Source organism: Heterocephalus glaber, unplaced genomic scaffold (assembly GCF_053883595.1).
Source record: "Heterocephalus glaber isolate CG9 unplaced genomic scaffold, H.glaber_assembly_v1.0 deba00001442, whole genome shotgun sequence".
In the NCBI taxonomy this organism is placed as follows: domain Eukaryota; kingdom Metazoa; phylum Chordata; class Mammalia; order Rodentia; family Bathyergidae; genus Heterocephalus; species Heterocephalus glaber.
This window is the reverse complement of record NW_028258296.1, coordinates 699,355-714,028: the sequence shown is the minus strand read 5'-3', so window position 1 is coordinate 714,028 and position 14,674 is coordinate 699,355. Positions and strand designations below refer to the sequence as shown.

Genomic DNA, 14,674 nt, shown 5'->3' with positions numbered 1-14,674 from the left:
CAAGGGCCAAGGAGGGACCTGGAAGCCAGGAAATGATAGGGTGTCTGGTGGAGCTCAGTTGTGCTGACACTGCCCACCCAGCAGGAAAAGGGTCCCCACCCTGAGCACTACTTCAAGCTCCTCTCAAAGACACAGCCCTGCCGCAGAGTGGGACAGCGAGTGACCCCAGGGCCAGGTTGATATCCACTGCCCCTGTCCATCAGCAAGAGGCTGGGTGTGGCCAAGGATCCCAGTCCCCTGGCAGCTCGGGCACTCCCGGCCTAGGAGCTTCCTCGACATGGTGACAGTGGACCTGCTCCACTCTCCATGGCCCTGGGTCGTGCCCTGTTGCTGCGAGGCGGTGGGAGCTCACAGCATGGGTGCCACTGTTTCTTATGGTCCTAAATTCCTGGGTCTGGAGGCACCATCCTGGAAGCGCCTAGGGAAATAAAGCTGAGGAACTCTAAATCCACTAGATCAAGAATGTGGAAAGGCTTGGAGGGGCCCCAGTGCTGCAGGGCTGCCCGATCCCAGCTGCACAGCACAAGCTGTCCACCCTGGGCTGGGCCGGGGACATGGCTGACCCCAGTGAGCGCTTCAGGGAGGGTGTGATGAGAGAACACGGCGATGAGGAGATCTGAGGCCATGTGACCCGGACCAAGGAGGGAGCCGAGCAGACACAGTGCCCATCTGCTCCCAGACTGCACCCTGGGTCCCTGGAGCAGGCGTCGGGCTCCAAGGCCTCTCCAGGGCGGGCACCGCTTGGCCTTCTCTCCTGCCTAGGTGCCTCCATCTCTACTTACGGGTCTATCACTTCTCCATGCATCTGTCCATCTGTCTGCCTACCTGTCATCTATCAATCTGTTTATCTATTTATCGTGTATCTATCATTATCCATCTGTCATCTATCTATCCATCCATCTATCTACTTATCATCTATCATTCACCAGTCTATCTTCATCTGTCTGTCTGTCTGTCAGTCTATCTATCATCTATCTAGTTGGTGGGAGAGAGAGAGAGAGAGATCCAAAGAGTGGCCTGGTCATGCCCTGAATTGTGCGGGCAGAGCAGACCTGGCAACTGAGGAAGCCTAGACCTCCCTGTCCTGCCTGTGACACATCCTGCGCTCTCCATGATGCTGGGGCTCCTAGCTGCCCCTTGCTCTGTGTACCCCACCCCAGCTTCCTCACTGTGGAGCAATTATGGCTCCATGGGAGCAAAGCAAGCACACCTTGATTGCTGGAGTAATTGTGGACTAATTACATCGTGTCAGATTTGTGTGCTGCTGGGGAAGGTGCTCGTCAGCTGTTCTAATTAACGTGTGCTTGCTTTCTGACGTGCACCTAGGACACAACGGCTCCCAAGGCTGTTCCGTTTGCTTGTCCGTTCACTCACCATCCGTAAATGTTTATGGATGTCTCAGCGTGCGGAGGAGCTCTGGGACTGGGGATGCAGACACTCGGTGCACGCCTACCGAGCGGGGAGGAGGGGGCTGCAGTGAGGCTGCCCCCATGGGGACCGGTCCACACTCGGAGGGACCTCACACAGGAAGTGGGCTGGGGACAGCCGGCTGGCAGCCTGGGCCTGGGGTGCACGGAAAGTCCAAGAGCATGGTTCAGCTCGTCCTTGCTCTGCCCGGGTCTCCCTTTCCTGGGAGTCCTGGCCAGGAGCAGGCAGAGCAGGGGTGGGTGTGGAGGCAACGCGGCCCCCGGTGTGCACAGAGCTGCAGGCCGATGGTTCGCCTCAGCAGAACATGCTCACTCTGGCCCCGGCCAGGGTGCTCAGGGCGTACGAGTGTGCACGCGCATATGCCTGTCCAGCGTGCAACCCAGAGCAGGCTGGGTGAGAGCTGCGGTAGACAGCTCCCCAGGAGGGGAAGGATGGATTTTTCCTGACCTGTAAGTCAGAGGCGAGGGAGAGAACTAGAAGGGACCGGGTGAGGCAGGTGAGGACCAAAGGTGGAGGCGGCAGAACAGCACTTCCTGGAGGACTGAGCTCCGTCCATCTGTGCCTCATGGCTTCGTCGGACACCGTGGAAGCTGGCTCTGAGGTGTCCCCAGGCACATGGTGGCGATTGCATCCTGGGTGGACCTGGGCTGGCCTTCACCTCATGGAGAGGAAGGTCTCCTTCCAGCAGTTGCAGGAGAGGCAGGATGACAGGCCCAAGGGTGAGGGCCCAGGGGCCATGGCCAGGCAGGGCCAGGCAGGCTGCCCAGAGAGACAGGAGCCATCCGGGGCAAAGATGGAGGCAGGGATGGGGACAGAGGAGGGGACACAGAGGAGAGTGGCACCTTCGGTGGAGTTTCCCAGTCGCTGAGGGCACACACGCTGCGCGCCAGGAGCCCCACCCTACGACTGGCTGCGGTCGGTGCTGGCCACGTCTGGTGCCCCCCACGAGCGGTGCTTTGAGACAGGGCAGCATGAAGCTGGGGCCCTGGGACACACAGGGCGAGGCAGCCACAGGTGTGTGACCGGGTCCTCAGCCAGGCGCTGGACATCTCCACCCTGTGGGAGGCCCGACTGGTAGGGACCCGATGCCGTGGGTGACCTGGACCTCCTGTCAGCTGTGCAAGACTGGGTGCCTGCCGGGCTGTGGCCTGCCAGCCTGTGCACTGTCAGTCGGCACTGTCAAGCTCACTTACAGAGCAGGAGACAGAGGCAGGGTTTAAATAACAGGCCCACAGGCGGCCACAGGCGGCCAGGCCTGACAGGGGGCAGAACCAGGCTCTGCGTCACAGAAAACCCGATGGTCCTGCCTCGGCCTGGGGTGTTTTGCTTTCTGTAAAAAAACAAAACAAAACAATTATTTGCATATGTGTGGGGTGTGGTGTGATCTTGCTTTACTCCCTGAGCTGGAATATGTGTTCCTGCCGAAGGGGGAGGGAAGCTGTACACTCGCTATTCATCCAGACTGTTCACTTCCTGTCCCTACAGCCACATACCACATCCGACTCTCCCCGTCTGCCAGACAGGAAGTGAGTTCAGTGTCGGGTCTCAGTCTTTGGCCACAGTGGGGCAGAGGGGGATCCGACTCCGTGAACTTGGGGTCCAGCCCCATGCTCTCCCCGCCTCAGGCTGGCCTTGGGACTCTACTTCAGGGCCACCTCCTGCATTATCTCGAGGCTCCTGATGGCCCGTAATCTTCGTTCATCTGTTTAGTCATTTAGCAAACATTGCTTGTGCACCTGCTTAGTACTAGACACTGTACTGAGCACAGAGTGTAAAAATAATTTTTTCAATTCCCCTTTTATCTTACAGTCAGCACCAAAATGTGTAACATCTAACTCTTCTCATCCTGTTTCTTGAAATTTGCTCAATGGATGTTACAAATTAAAGAGATCTTAAAGATCATCTAGTGGACGTTTGCACACTTGAAAAAATTCCTATATCAATATGCAAACTTCCAAATGAAATGTTAGCTAGCAGAACATAGCAACATATTAATGAATTCCATGCCATGAGGAAGAGGAGTTACTTCAGGAGTATAAGGATGAATCAACATGAAGATGTAGAGTGATGAAATTCCTCATATTAATAAATTTAAAGACAAAATCTCTGCTCATTGTGCAGAGACAATGAAAAGCAGTTGATTAATGCAATATCACATATATTTTAGGTATGCACACACTATAAATAATACATTACATGTAAGCACAATCACATGTAAACATGTGCATGTCTTTATCTGTAAAACACACAGCACACACACGCTCATACACACACACATTCCTGCTTCTACAGAGAAGAGCTACAAGAGGAAAACACACACCAAGTTCTTGCATAAAAAGTTGTGACCCAATAATGCCATACCTTTTCTACATTAGTTTATACATAGAATACATCCTAATAAAAACCAAAGACAGTTACAAATAGAATTGTTCTCATGGGAAAAAATCGTTAGAAAACAGATAAAGAAGGACAAGAAGGGACAGTGCCTGTTCCAGGAAATGTGAAAACATACCATAATGTTTAATAAACAGTGAGCTACTGGCTCATAAATCAAGCCAATGGGATGGATGGGAAACCTACAAGTGGAACTCAAATATGTGTAGAATCTGATGTATAATGAAACTGGCAACTTCGCTTAGTGGGGGCGCACACCTGACCCTAGAACTCTGGGAGGCTGAGGCAGGAGGATCACAGTTTGAGGCCACTTGGGGCAGTTCAGTGACTTAGCAAGAGCTTGTCTCACTATAAAAAATAAAAATGGGCGGGGGATGATGCTGAGTGTGAAGGCCCTGGGTCTAATCTTCAGCACTTCCCTAACCCCAGAAAAAGGAGACAGCCCAGATCAGAGTGTGTGTGTGCATGTGTGTGCATGCACGTGTTTGTGTGTGTGTGTGTGTGTGTGTGCGTCTGGACCAGTGGTGGTGCACCTGTGGCATTCAGGGTGCAGCAAGCATGCAGGGCCCTCTTTGTCGGCATGGGAACCAAGTTGCCATGTTGTTTCTTCTAAACTAGAACCTCAGTGTTCAGGTTTAATTGTAGTGCTGGCACTTGATGATAGATAAGTCGGTTTGGGGTTGCAGTTTGGGCACTCGTCTCTAAACTGTTTGCCACCACTGGCCTAGACCTTAATAGTAATAGTTGGGTAGCCATTTGCAAAACAAAAGATTGGATTCACATTCATACTGTCCACTGAGATGAACTCCAGGTGTAACAAATACTTAGAATTGAAAATTAAATAATAAAAGTAGTAGAAGAAAACATGTGAGAATCATTTTATTACAGAGGAATGGAAAAAATCTTTTCAACTATTCAGCAAAGTGCAAAAGCTAGAAGAGAAAAAATTTGATAAATTTCACCTTATGTAATTAAAGTATCTGCATTCAAAAAATGCTATAAGTAGAGCCAAACATCAGCTGACCCTAGTCAAGATATCTGCAGTTTATTATAGACAACGGCCTGATATCTGTAATATATAAATAGTTTTGGCAAATCATTATGGAAAGGACCATTGAGTAAAGGATATGCTTATTCAGATCAGAGAGAAGCAAAATCCCAAGCTAGAGAGTCTTATGACAGAGAAAGTCACTCTAATTTTGGCACAGAGGGGAAAAAATTAAGTTACTTCCTATCATGTTGCCACCTGTGAAACTGGGAATGTTCAAATGTCTGATGAAGCTTCATGTGGCCAATGCTGCCTGAAGCTGCTGGTGGGATGAAAGTCAGGGAATATCACACAGAGACAATATAAATTAATCACACAAATAATAATAAATATTATCATGTGTTCAATAATATCACACCAAGAGACAAACACATTTATTCTTTGATCGTGCAGTTCCATTTCTGAAAATCCTACCCTGAATACATTTGCTTGTGTGAAAAATGGCCCACGCAACATTGTTCTCCACAGCAAAGCCTGGGAAGAACCTAAATTCACCAACAGAGGACTGGCGTCCTGAAGTTCTGCCGTGGAGCTTTTTAGGAACTGATGCAGGAAGATCTCTGAGCTGCATTTTAGGTAAGAATCACGATGCAGAACAGTATGTCTGGTAAGGAAGGAAGACTGTCATTAAACTGTCTTGGAAAGGCACCTCTGAAACTCCCACTCCTGGTAAGCTTTTTGTAGTATCTTGTTTCCCTCGCTCCTGCAGAGAGAAGGATATGGATGGCTGTGGGACTGATGAGAAGACGGATTTCTGTTCTTCGAAGCTTCAACACGGGTAATAATTACTCAGGGACAGAAGGGTCCCCTGGGGAGAGCTGAGAGGCCCGAGCCCTTTTTAGAGGGAGGAAAGGCAGCCTTCGAGGCCAGTGGTTTCCAAGCAGTCCCGTGGTTTTGCCTCTGGAGCAGGCAGCACTGTCCTCCCTAGCGCCTCCTTGTGCAGGTCGCCGTGCTGACCCATGCTCCCCTATTAACCCATACAATCCAAACCCCCTAGCAACAGACCCCATGTCCAGTCAATGCAGTGTCAAGCTTCAGGGGCGTGGAGATGGGGCCTGCAGCCCCTGGCGCGGCTGTGACCCAGCTCTGGCTCCCCGCTCCTCGGAAGGGCTTTCACTGAGTAACCCATGATAAAGTTACTTCCGCTTTGCACTGTCTTCTGACTCCTCTTCTTCTTCCCATGTCAGAGACAGACAGGCCTGGCGAGGGTGAATCTGGGGACCCTAGAGCCCAGACCCACGGCCCACTGGATGCAACAGTACAGTATTGTTAAGACCCAAGATCTAAACCTGTATGGGAATGAATGAGCCTCAAGATGTCAGATGGCTCCATGTGTGGTTGGAGCCTGGTCCCAGATGCTCAGCTGATGAGCCTCCCCTTCCACTCAAGACCTCCATGGCCCACTGTGGAGTCAGTGACAGGAAACCGATCTCTAGATCAGAGTTGGAGCATCTGTGAAAGGCCTGGTCATACAATTATCTTTGCAAATGATAGTGCTGTTTTCCCTTTTGCACTTTGCAAGAGAGCAGACTGAGTGGCACAGATTTTAGGGTCCTCTTTGGGGCTCTCGCCTGGGGCCTATGAGTGTGTGGACACAGCAGATTGTCCAGGGCGGGGGGGGGGCTTTGTCCCTCTGTGGTGCTGAGACTGGGGGATGCCTGTGGAGCCTGGGCAGTGGGCATGGACGAGGCTGGTCCCAGTCGGGCCCAAGAGAGGGTCTCCACTGTGCGGAGAGCAGTGCTCGGCGGGCAGAATGGAACTGCAGCTCACACCTGGTGTCCGTGGGGACAGTACGCGAGCTGCGGTCGAAGACTCAGTCAAATTCCCAGCCTGTGTGCAAGCAGCTTGGCAGAGCAGGTCCCGAGTCGTCACCAGCATGACTTGGCCACATCCCTGTGATAACTGTCCTTGTGTCCACACCGCCGGTCACAGAACCCAAAGGCCAACTGGCCCAGGGAGCACCTGAAGCTGCAGAGTGCCGGAGGGCTGTGCAGAGCCTGTATGCGACTCCCTCACGCAGCAGGCCACCGCCCCGTAGTGGGGGACACGTGGCTGGAGAGGACAGTGTTAAATTCAGAGCTGCCCAAGGAGAGCCACACCCCCCAGAAGGGGAGACCAGGATGGATGGCAGCACTTAACAGCATGTTCCAATTACAGCGTTTAAATCTAATTGCATACGCTGTTAATCTCTGTCAGCTCAGCATCGCTTAATATCATCGCGCAGCCTCTAATATCACGAGCAACATGAGCTGAGCTAAGACTGTTGAGAAAGTTCAGTCCCAGGTCTTCTCAGCCCCTTTAATTCTCTCTGTCAATTACACCCCTCCCAGAGTTCAGATGAAGGTCTTGAGATCCGGCTTGGAGCCACCTCTCTGAAGCGAAGCCTCCTGTAAATATACAGATGATATCAGGAGCCTCCGCTGATTTTTGACAGGTTAGCAGCAGTGACTAGTCCCTGGGGTATCACTTACTCTGAGCTTATTTCAAACAAATATTGCAAATGCAATCTGTCCCACAGTTTACAGTTCTGGAATAGTGGGGTATCACTTGCACAAGTACTTTCCCCTGCACGATCTCTCTGGCCCAAATAAGACTGGTGGGAGAGGGCCACACAGATTTAGCCCATGCCCCTGCACACGCACGCTTTTTATCTTTGTTTATTCTTGTTCAAAATGACAGTCGATGAGCATAGAAGATCTGCTCACAGATTTAGATTTTAAAACGTAACTCTTGAGTCATAAAAACAAATTTAAGAACACTACCAACTCTATTTAAATTCCATATAGGACGCCTTGAATTATTGGCTCATTTAAAGCAGTCCTATTTTTAGATACCATTCGACCTCCATTTTATAGCTGAGGAGATTAGAGCAAAGGGAAACCAGACATTTTGCCTGTGGACTTCCAGCTGGGAAATGGGGGGCAGAGCGTGAAACCCAGGCAAAGGGACCCCTGAGTGCTCCCAGGACCAGCTCTGCATGCTCTTTGAGATGTTCTGGGGACAGGAACCCGCTCACAGGAGTGAGTGAGCAGCCAGACATGCTCTCAGGAGCAGGCGCCCAAGATGAACACTCTGGGGGAACAAAGAAGGCAAGGAAAGGCAGAGTTCATCAAGAGCTGCAGCTGGAGGGGAGCAATGGACATGGACCTCGTATGAGGGTTTATACGGGGGACAGAGAGAGGCAGAGGGCTGGGGGAGGGCATGGAAACCTGAGCTCCTTTGGAAGGCCCAGCCGACAAGAGACTCTGAATGGCAGGATGGAAATAAGAGGAGTCACCCAGAGACATGCAACCCCAGCTCCACCTGCTGTCTGCACAGCCTGGGGTGCCAGCTGGGCCCCTTCTCGGGGAGGGGGTCACAGTGGTGCAGTGTGGCGTGAAGCCTCACCTGGCAATTCCTGCCACCTGGACCTCGGGCAGGGTGCTCATGCCGCTGAAGGTAGGTGTAGGGACGATGCTAATGGTGTAAGCAGGCCGCCGAGCACTGCCCAGCACTCTCCTGGCACACGCTCCTGCCACAGTGCCCAGTCTCATCCAGGCCCACAGAACGTGGCCCGCTGGCTGTGGCCGGGGCTCCCCAGGACTGTGAGCTGGAACGGTTTCTCCTCGTGTGCTGGCCGTCTCAGGCATCTGTCATAGAGAGGGGACGCTAGCTGACGCAGGCCTCTTCCTTGGAAGCAGTGAGGTCTGCAGCTTCTTCAGCTGGAATTACAACAGCAAGTAGGGGTCCCATTGGGAGACTGGGGGACAGAGAGAGAGATCTGGCCGCAGCGCAGAGCAGAAGGGTCAGAGCAGGGGCGGGAAGCGCTGCCGGCCGAGCTGGGTGAGGCCGGGTGACCATGCCGGGGAAGGCCCATTGCACCCCCATTCTTTCCTCATTCCTGGAGAGGAAGTGAAGCCAAATGGTGATCTGGGACCCGCGGTGGTCACAGAACTAGGCGGCGGTGCTTCAGCATTCCGGGCAGACGTGCCCTAGAAGGCCCCAGCCCACACCCCCCCAAACCTGCGAAAATGCAAGCCCTTACCATTGCACGCCGTTGTGAATAACGCAGCAGCTGAGCGGCAGCCTGGTGACTAGCACCGTGTCCCCCAGCACAGGCATCAGTCCAGCACTCCTCCATCCTAGATCTCAGTTTTCGCTGCGTCTTGTGGGATGTGATACGTGTTTCGTGCATGTAAGTCTGAGGCCCCACGCTTACGTTGCTGAGTGAGTGAAGCGGCCTTGGTAATGTCGGGTGGGAGCAGAAGACTGGTCACAACAAACAAAAACACGGTTGAAATGATCGCTTTGCTTTTCATTGTTTTCTTTATGGGGCTTCCGTTGTGGGACTTTCTTGTGGATGGGAAGAGAAAAAAGAAGTCAGAGACTTCCTCTGCTACTTCTTTGGGGTGCACACTTCACTCCTGAGCAAGAAGACTGAGGAGCTGGAAGAGGTGGGTCTGGCTTCTTCTCACCACAGAGGAGGACGTGGCCTCTCCCTGGGGAGGCAGGACTGTCCTTCAAGTCCTGGGGCCAGGCTGTCAAAGATACCTGGAAATAGTGTGACTCCTGAGTTGGGGGTGAGATTTCGGGAATGTCCCGTGTGGCTCACCCCGACAGTTTGAGGGAGCCGATCTAACCACGGCATGGCTTCAGGTGGGGTGAGGCCGGGAGGCCTGGGGCTGTGGGATGGGAGAGCCCCGATGGAAGGGGTGGCAGACTGGAGCCTCATGAAATGCCCACAGGGAGTTCTGCAGTGGTTCTGTCCATTGTGTTCACTGAGGGTCCAGCACCTTCATGGCAGTTGGTGTGAGCCGTTTAAGTGGACTCAGGATGCCAGGATCTCTCCTGAGGGCGAGGAGAGACCCCATGAGCTGGCCACGTCTTAGTGGCCAGACCAGGTCAGGCCCACAGGAGCCGGGCGCAGCGTCAACCTCCTCCTGTGTGCTGTACTTGTCTGCTTCCTGGCAGTGATGAGCGAGCAAAGAGGCACATGTGTTGGAGTGGGGCTTGGTAATCCAACGCCAGGCGAGGCAGGCGAGTCCTTAGATGGGCAGGTTGGAGGTGATTGAAGACAGCAATGGCAAAGAGCTAGGGTTTTTAGTTAAATCAACTTCTGCTTGAACTTACTGTGGAATTTACTATGTATGCTATGCTGAGCAAGTGGTTTAACCTCTGAGAAACTCAAAGTCCTCATCTATACTAAGGATCTGATTATTGTTTTAACCTGACCCCTATGAAATGCTTATTGAAGTGCTTGTTATGCACAGGAATATATCATGGGTAATAAAATGTGGTGCGGTGACTCACAGATGGGTGAAAAGGTGCTATTGCTTCACCTTCAGAGCCCAAAGAAGCCCTCGTTTCGATGCCCAGCCCTGGCACAGAGAGGTTCTGCCTGCATGGCAGCCCTGAAGCAGCGTGCGCCAGGCCTTCCCACAGCGGAAACATAAAATGCAGGTGCGGTGGGGTGGGAAGTTGCTTTTAGAATGAGTTGTATGGAGGGTGTTAAAGTCAGCCTTCTCTGCCCTTTCGAATTGAATTCTTGGGGCTTCTGTAGGAGGGCAAGTGGGTAGTTGCTTTCCCGCCAGGGTTAAGACAGACTCCTTGAATCCAGGAGCATGGAGGCAGACTGTCCAGCGCTGTGCAGAGGGGCAAAGGCCCTCCCGCCCGTTCTTCTGGTTCTCCAGAGAGGAAGATCCCATGGGCCTTGCATCCGCCAAGATCACAGGAGGCCAGTGTGGCTGCCAGACAGTACAGCTGGAGTCTGCCTGAAGATGCTCCCTGTCTCAGGTCGCCTGCATAGGGCTAGGGGCCTCCGGCTGAAGCGATTAGGGCCTGCTGTCCCAGGTGAGTGCCAGGGCCATGCAAAGAAGGCCGTGGGGGACAGGACAGGTCCTGGAGCCCCCGAGGGTGCTCTTCCTGTGGCTCCCTGCTGCCTGCCCTGAAGCCATGAGACCCAGGGACGAAGCAGAGAGGAAAGCAGAGGTCCAGGGCCAGCATCCTCCCTCCTGGCCTGGCTGCCGGGCGACGTGGGTCGGGATCTGGTCCTCCTGCTCCGTGGGACTCAGTGTTCTCCTGCAATGGTGGAGCCAGAATGACAGGCCCGGCCCACACTGCCCAGCTGCTGAGCCCAGGAAGGCCTGAGACAGCTCTCCCCCTTTCTCTTTCAGGGTACTGCCAGCCCGTGATGGTGCTGGCACTTGCAGAAGCAACTGCAGTTTTACAGTCTCCTCAGCGTTTTCTTGAGTCAGTGCTTCTTCATTGCAGATATTTAGTAAGTATTTAGTTAAATGGGAACTATGACTTTATGATTGTTTATCCTTTCCGTGCTTATTGACCCCCAGTATTTGTCAGGAAGGTGGACAGGAGTCCAGAAAGAGGGGCCGAGCTTCTGCTTTAATGAACGCCTGATGTGTGTGGACCAGCATCGGAACGGAAGGTTATGAAGGGGTGCGAGGCATGGGGCGAGGCCCGTGGAGCGCTCTGAGCTGGAGGTGCAGCTCTGGCCCACAGGCCGCGCCTGCGCAGCAGATAAATATTTAACAACGCGCCCTGGAAGGAGGAGCCCTGACTGCAGCGCTCCAAGTTCTGCGGTGCAGTGTTCCTACCAGTGCTGCCAGTGGGGCGTTACCAGAGATGCAGGAGCAGCTCTACTTCCGGCCACCTCCGGCCACCAGTGTGGCAGCCAGGGGGCTGTGAGACTGCGGAGGGCTTCTGGGACAGCGGCCCTGCTGAGTCTGAAAGGTGAGTGAGGCGTACGTGGCAAGTCAAAGTACCGTGACCTCGGAGTCTGTTCATTTCAGTGACTCGTCACTCATACGTTCAGCACAACGAATGCTCGCTATTTTGTGTTTACTGGGAACACAGGACCGAAAGACGAGTGGAACGCAGCGAGCACGCGCACCGCACTGGTGACGTAGTCGGGGCGGGGCTTCGTGCTCAGCGTGCGGGTCACACGCAAGGCGCCCGCCCAGGTGGTGCGGGGCAGGGGGACCCAGGGGTGCGCACAGGACGGGACAAAGCAGGAAGGCGGAGCCCCCGAGCCTCCAGAGGCCGGACACAGAGGCGGGGACTCGACCGCCCCTTGCACCCTCGCGGCCCTCCCTCTCCTCACGCTTGCAATCTTGGTCAAGTTGCTGCCTTAGTTTCCTCATTTTTTAAAGTTTTCTTTTCCTTTTTTTTTTTCACCCGGGGATCGAACTCAGGACCTTGTGCTTGTGAGGCAGGTGTGGTGCCACCGAGCTACATCCCCGGCCCTTTAAAGTTTATTTTTAACAGTGCACGTTTGCAGCACCCAGAAGTTGCGTTCAGTGCGGGAGTCAGCACGTGGATGACACATCTTTTTTTTTTTTTTTTTTTTTTTTGGTACCGGGGAAGGAACTCGGGTCCTTGCGCTTGCGCAGCAGGTGGCGAAACCACTGAGCTAAATCCCCAGCCCCAAGATGGCACATCTTGATTCCCTTTATGTCCCTTCCCTTCCCTCTGCCCTCCCTACATCTCTCGCTCCTCTTTCCCCGAGAAAGTCCCACCTCCCTACTTCCCATTTTCTATCTTTTATTTTGCTCTTTATTTATATTTTGGGTTTCTCATGTAAGCGTGTGTGTGTGGTTTATTTCAATTAATGGTATGGTCTCAAGGTGCAACCACTTTCCTGCAAATGACTCAAGTCTATCATTTGTGACAGAGTAGTGCTCCACTGTGTGTAAATACACTTCTGTCTCTCCACTCTCTGTAGGGCACAGAGAGGCCACCTCCAGGATTTAGCTATTATGAACTGTGCTGCTATAAACGTGGGTGTGCACGGATCACTGTAATATGACGGCTTTGGTACCCAGAAGGGGAATAGCTGAGTCAAATAGGATTTCCAGTTTTAGTTTTTTGAGAAATCTCCACACTGATTTCCATAGTGGTTGTATGAGTTTATGTGAGACAGTTTTACCTACAGCATGGCTTGGATCTGGGAAATCACACACACATTCCACTGAGCACACAGTGAGCCATCTGTGGATGTTAACTTCGTTTTCCTTTAACTCTTGTTAAATTTCTTCCTCCTTTGCTCCCTCCCTGATCCAGGCACCCGCCTCTCATATTGGAGACTGTTACTGAATATGGTGAGGACTAAATAGGTTTCTGTGGCCTGGGATGAGTAAACAGCGACGACAATTCTGTTGTTATTTTTATCAGCAAATATGATCTCCTTTGGAAGAGCCTAGTTCTTAGCACATTTGGGAGCTACAGAGTAGTTTTACTCCTGAGTTCTGTCTCTTATCTCTTTAAAAGAAGCCATTGCATTCACGTCCTTCCTGTCCCTCCCCACCTCTGCCCCCAAGGAAGTCCTGTCTTTGACAGTGTCACTCTCTGCCTGCCGTGATTAGGAGTTGCCTGTCTTTCCAATGGGAGCAGCTGAACAGCTGTGAAAATGACAGTGGGCTTGGAGAGCTAGGATTAGTGGGGATGGGGCACCCTGGAGCCCCTGGCCTGGTTGCCAGCCAGCACCAGCCAGGGAGCCCGGGCTGGCAGGCCTGGGGTCCTCAAGGGGACAGCTGCTCTCCAGGAACTGGTTTCTGTTTCCTTCTCTTCCTCCCTCCAGTCTCAGATCCTTGCATAAACATGGGGTTGCTAAGCAGCATGAGCGCTGCTGCTTGCATCCTGGATCCTAGGAAACTCAGCCCAGGCACTCAGAGCCCTGGTGTCCTTGCCAGCTCCCTGTCCAGCCCCTGGTCCCCCTGCCAGAAGTTCCCACACCCGCCTTGTACGTTTGCTTTCTACATGCAGGTGATCTAGGGTTTAGGGTCCCCTCTCCCTTCCCCTCTGCACCCCTTACTCTGGGGGCTGTGGACACGAAGTCCCTAACTGCATAACTTGTCCTGTGCCAATTGATTGCCTGAGAACAAAGCACTTTGCTGGCTGCTTCCTGCTCAGCAGCTGCACACTGTGCTTTCAAAGGGTTCCTCACTTTTCCTTGCCAATGGAGAGCTCACCTGGGATGTGTTTTCAAAACTATTTTGTAAAAAGCAATGACTCTTGTGTGTTAAGTCCAAGCACTTCAGTGTATCTGCAGAATTCAGCTACCCTAATCACCGTCTGACTTCAATGATTTATTTGCATGTAGTGATTTACTTATTTAATCGACAAGCCTCGCACGTGTGTTCGTGGAGTGCGGTGTGAGGCACAGAGGACAGCCCTGCTAGCTCTCGCCAGCCCTTCCCTGACTTGCCACCTCTTGTGGCCCCTTCCCACCTCCTGCGCAGTGTCCCTGGGCTCTGCTCTCTGGTCTTCTGCTCAAGGAGGAGACCTTGGCCATGCCCAGACCGGCCTTTCCTGCTCACTACTCCTGTGCTTCCTCCATCTGCAGGACCACGCCCAGCCACTCCCTCCTCCTTGGTGTCCTTTTCCTCCTTTTGAAATGTAAATTTTTAAAAGTTGGGCTACTCTTCTGATCTAGGGTTAATATTTTCTCTTTCTGATTATCACTGTAATTATTTTTAGTTCTCATTTGTTCAAAAACTCTCCACATTAAGACACTGACAGATAATTATTAAACACAAAAATAGTTTTATTGAAGGAGGGGAATGGTTTTTTCATGTAGTTTGTGTATCAATGCAAGAATATTATTTATTCGTAGAATGCCAGAAGCTTTTACAGAAATTCTATTCCAATTTTCATTTTTAAAGTAGTTTACATTATGAGAATGTCACATGTATAGGAGGTGGAGACCAGTGTGATGCAGTTGTCACTTGCTTCCTTGCATGGCTGTCTCTGCACCGTGGTGCTGGCTGCATGCATCCCCCTCATGGGTAAGGTTTTGATTAGCCAACCTGT

General features: G+C 52.4%; 1 long non-coding RNA gene across 6 annotated transcripts in view; it reads left to right on the top strand.

The window, feature by feature from the left end:
• The window catches only part of LOC106009133 (uncharacterized), a 106,220-nt gene that overhangs the window by 67,469 nt on the left and 24,077 nt on the right, over positions 1-14,674 (top strand). For 4 of the 6 annotated variants that reach the window (XR_015451889.1, XR_015451887.1, XR_015451890.1 and 1 more), the window contains exons 2-7: positions 5,339-5,446; positions 5,580-9,303; positions 10,195-10,309; positions 10,467-10,699; positions 11,023-11,126; positions 11,207-11,596. This is a non-coding gene — a long non-coding RNA (uncharacterized LOC106009133). Of the gene's footprint in view, positions 1-5,338; positions 5,447-5,579; positions 9,304-10,119; positions 10,310-10,466; positions 10,700-11,022; positions 11,127-11,206; positions 11,597-14,674 lie in introns of all 6 variants that reach the window. The other 2 variants (XR_015451891.1, XR_015451888.1) reach the window with 2 other exon arrangements.